Below are 5,224 nucleotides of genomic sequence, written 5' to 3' on the forward strand. Positions count from 1 at the left end.
TTAATAATTTCCTAAATTGCCCATAAAATTCACTATCCCCAGCTTTTGACACAGTCTATTGAAACGTGCACTCTTAGCTAATTTTGGTAAAATATGTGCCATTTGTTCCTCGGAGCTAATGTATTGAACATTCAGATGGCCTTTGTTGTACAGCTCTTGTGTAGAACGGATTTCACATCCACATGCTTCAGTCATCTATGTTCCCATTTCCGTAATTGACAGATTCTTCAAGAAGATGCTTAAGCCATGGGGTGTCTGTCATAGCTGTCGCCGAAGCTGGATATTCTGCTTCTATTTCCTAGTGAAACTCATCTGTCTCCTTGTCACAAGAAACAGTTTTTCAAACAAAAAACTATAAGAAAGTGAAGAAGACAGAAGATCTACAACATAACACAGTCAGAATCATCATAGCAGTAATAGCATTTAAAATTTCCTTTTTTGTAACACAGACCAACATCAAGTCTCCCTTTAATATATCAAAGAATTCATTTCAAAAATTTCTACTCTAATTCTGTTGGTTTACTTTGCTGTCTACTAAAATAGTTAAGTGATGCAGTTCGTCTGGTCATAGCTGTCATTTCCTTCATAAAACTTTCAAAAGTTTTTTTTTAGTTTGCATACAAGACTTTTCTTAATCTTTACACCAGGTCTCAATGCAGGAATCAATTTTGTACATCTGTTTGTTCCATAAATGAATTATGTTCCTTCACCACACTAAGGAGCATTCTTAGTGTTGTAAATTGAGCAAGTGGAGTATAGTCATATCTCTTTCAATATTTCCAGACATGTCTATTTTTACTTTGAACATCCTCTTACTGTCAGTGATACTTTTATTTGCTGTAAGTGGTCCATAAGTCAAAGTTCCATTAGATGACTGAGAGTCCAATTATTCCTTTATTGCTTTTTCCCATTCTTCTTCTTCTTCTTTATGATGCCTAACCTGAACGTCTTCAGACTTCTGAGGTAAGTTTTCCCACGAATGTTTTTGCATTCAAGGGAAACATTGCATAATCCTTGAAAAACCTAAACTTTCTTGTTATTCTATTGCTTTTCCACAAAGTTTCTGCTCGCTTCCACTTCTTCTGACATTGTGGGCCTTGAGTTACCTTCAACAGCTTGCACAAAATCAAGGACTTCAAAACAGAACTAACTTTGAGGAAACTAAAGAATGTTCTGAATTACGTTGTTCACTTGAATGGTCTTCTTCAAGATCCAATCATCACTGGTTTCACCTTCAAATAGAAACTTATCTTTTTCAAAAATTACATCTCTCCCAAATACAACTTTGTGTTGCTTGGTGCACCATATTCTGTGGCTAATAAGACAGTTTCCAGTCACGAAACATTTTAATGGGCTAGTTCCTTTTCAATACTTTCCTTGGAATGTGCCACTATGCAACACACCCAAACTCATATTTGTTCAAATTTGGCTTTCTTCCAGCCGATAGCGTTTCTAGAATTTGTGCATCTAAAACTGAAGTATAACTATGGTTAATGATAAAAGTATCTACCAGTAACTTTTGACTAAAATGGCTTTCAAACTTCGCGTCCAAGAATTGTGCAATGAGCCTTTTCAATGACAGTATGATTTAGTCGCTCTGCCACTCCATTTCGTAATTGAATTTGCAAATATACTCATGACCGTTGTCACTTTTTAATCTCCTGATTTTCAGCAAATACATACTTTGGAAATACGAAGCAAGAATTGTTACCAATATTGTATCGACCACCATGCCATACAGTTCAGTGAGCAGACACATGGGTATTATATACTGTAGGACTGTAGGTTTCTGAGTGTTTTTCTCGTGAATGGCTAGCCATCTGGCCGTATGGCTGGGGCATTGTAACTCTATGGGGTAGTGCTGCCAACACATGCCATCCCACTCTTAACTTCAATTCCCAACCCTCGCACTCCCCTTGTTAGTGTGTGTGTATACACGATTGAATCATTTCTGTGAGCAGCAGCTATAGCTATCACCCTTTTGAATTGAACCCGCTGAATTTTTAAAAACAAGCATCAGCCAGCCATTTATAGTTTATGCACTGACAATCAATTATTTAGTGAACCTGACACTAGAAGAGCACCTTTTAGTTTTCATTTGAAATTCCAGTCCACAAACTATGCTTTCAACATAAATTTCTCCAACCTTTATTCATATTTGATTCACCAGTTCATTCACATCCATCAAAGAACAGATTAATTAACTAAATATCCTGTTACCCTCAAATCCAGAAACCAATCCACTCTGCCACCTGGAAAACTTCCAGTAACAGCTGAGAAAGAAAAATTATTTTCATTTCTGTTTATTTTTTGGAGAGATATAGCTAAATTTGCAGAACTATACTTCTATGCATTTGTGGCAATCTAACATTGTATTTTTCCCCAATAATGGCATTGTTTCCCACATCTGTAACACATATATTGGGTTGGTACATAAGTTTGTTCCGTTTTTCTGTATGTTTGATAAACACAACAGATACACATACACACCCTACTCATCCATAATATATTCTCCTTCACTATTTACAACAGTCTATCAATGCTGAGATAACTTTTCGATTCCATGACTGTAGAGTTCGAGTGGTTTTGAGGTGAAGAACTCGTCGAGCCATGGTAGGAGCACCTTTTGCATCCGGCAAAGCTTAGCTTGAAGTTTGTTCGATAGGGAGCAGGAAAAACTGAGGGTGGAAGATCAGTTGAATAAGGTGAGTGCAGAATGACCTCCCAACCCAACTCTAGTATAAGGTTTTTGGTCAGTCTAGCAGAATGGGTGAGGGCGTTTTCGTGGAGTAGCATCACTTTTCGCAGTCTGCCTGGTTGTTGTCCTCGAATTGCATCCACAAGATGTCTCAGTTACTGACAATAAATATCATCAGTGATGGTTACATCTCGGGGAAGCAATCTGTACTACACCACACCATCACTGTTCAACTAGATGCATAATATTATGGATGCATGCAGGCTTTTATATGGGGAGTTGCTGCTTTGTTTGGGGGCAACCATTCTTTTCTTTTCCTTATGATCTTAGGATAAAGACACCATTTCTTGTCACCTATAAGGCTATAACGATACAAGTTAGGAATGGTCAACGTTGCTTTCAAGCAAACTGATCACTAACAATGAGAAAAGCACATACATCCACCTGCTGATTTGTGTGTTTTCGGCTTAGAGCATGTGGTACCTTTTTTCAACCTTCTCCATTGCATGCAAATGTCGCACGATGGTAGAATGATCACAGTTAATAACATTTGCCAGTTCTCGAGTTTGCTGACATTGATTATTGTGGGTTAATGTGTTTAAACAATCTTTATGAAACTTCGACTGTCTTCCTGAATGTACTGAATCACTGATGTCAAAATGATCCTTCTTAAAACGAGAAAACTGCATTCTTGCCATGATCTGTCTCATGGAATTATCCCCCTCCCACATGTGGCGTGAATGTTTCTGACTGCCTCCGTAGCTGTCATTCCTATTGAACTGTAATAGAAGAATACATCAGAAATATTTAGATTTCTCCACTAGGCACTCCATTTTCTAGTGTCCAAACCTCCACTCATTATCTCTATATAACAAAATGACAATATGTGAACTCATATAGCAACAGTGAATTACAAAGTAAAAAATGACAACTCCTAGCATCCACAATATCAACTAAAATCTTATTTTAGACAAAGCTTTGGCTGCATCATACATAGCTTGAGACTTGGTTGTCTCTGAATACATCCTTTTACCTTGCTGTCAGATCCTGTCGACGATGGCAATTCATTTACTGTCCAGTTGTTACCTTTAGAATTATTAAGTTTTGCTTCTTTGTCTAGTAATCTACCCTTTAAGAAATTCGGTTCCAATTCCTCACTTGAGAAGGTATTCAGAGCAGTAACAACTACTTCGGATTCTGGTGGAATTGTTTGTAAGAAACCGCATACTATATCAGTTCCTCCAATATTATCATCCGATCCTTCAAAATACCCATTAACTTACGAAACTCCAAAAAATTAATTTCAAGAGTTATTGTCATTTGCATTAATCTTTAAAGGTCGTTCTTAATAAAAGCCATACCTTTCAGCTCAAATGTTTGAATTAATGTATTTCTCATTTTTGGTGTAGGCCTACTCCAAGCAACTTTGTGAAATTCTTTGGATTACTTGAGACTTACACTTCTTATCGGTTTTGCCAAGCTCTCCTAGAAGAGTTTGCTTCCACGCACACTATACAGCTGTCTCAGCCATGTCCATGTATCTCTTTCACACAAAACTCACTTCCAGCTCACATAGAAGTATTTCAGTCCTAAATTTTCAGTTGCTAAAGTTCTTCCCATTAAATAACAGTACCTTGTATTCCTCCTCCTCTTGAGCCATGACTCTAAATTAGGTACTGGATTAATTTTTTCCACCTTTATTTGTTGTACTGCAATACCTGGCACCTGGGTCCATGACCAGTTGCTAAGAAAATAACAGTTATTTAGGATAAGTAATTTCAACTCGTTACTTCACACAATTTACAATTACAACCACGGGACAACAATGAAGACAAAATACAAACAGAGCGAAGAAACACAGAAAAAACACATAAAAAAGACAAAGAGAAAATAACTCAAAGGATTATTATTACATTATCATCATTTCCACACACTTTGTATTAGATAGGAAACTCCATGTCCAAACAATGAACAATGGCACCATTTAACCAAGATACAAAACAGCCTACCACCACAAGTAAAAAACATAGCCTTGATTTTAGAAATCTGAAATCATTAACTGATCATTGCTTTGCATTGTGTGAATTTTTGGTCCATATGTGTACAGTGAAATATCAAACAAGCTGCAGTGCATGAATGATTTTTATAAAATTAATAATCACTGTGAATGAGACTTTTATACAATGTGTAGCTATCTCCATACTGTTGTCTTTGTCCATGTTTGTACTGTATTGTAACACTCTTTTGGTCTCCTTCAACTATTATTTATGCTACTTGTCAACTCAGATTATACAACCTGGGTCCAGCAAAAATTGTCATTTTAACAGCCCTGGACATCTGCTGCCGTTTAGGTTACGGAATCTTCTTCTTGATACAGTTATGAAGTGTAGTGGTATGACCGAGAGGGAATTTGTTCTCGCTTGATATGGCTAATCATTATATGACACTGTTTGTCGTCTATCTTGATATATACACTCCTGGAAATTGAAATAAAAACACCGTGAATTCATTGTCCCAGGAAGGGGA

Source organism: Schistocerca gregaria, unplaced genomic scaffold (genome assembly GCF_023897955.1).
Source record: "Schistocerca gregaria isolate iqSchGreg1 unplaced genomic scaffold, iqSchGreg1.2 ptg000474l, whole genome shotgun sequence".
Lineage (NCBI taxonomy): Eukaryota > Metazoa > Arthropoda > Insecta > Orthoptera > Acrididae > Schistocerca > Schistocerca gregaria.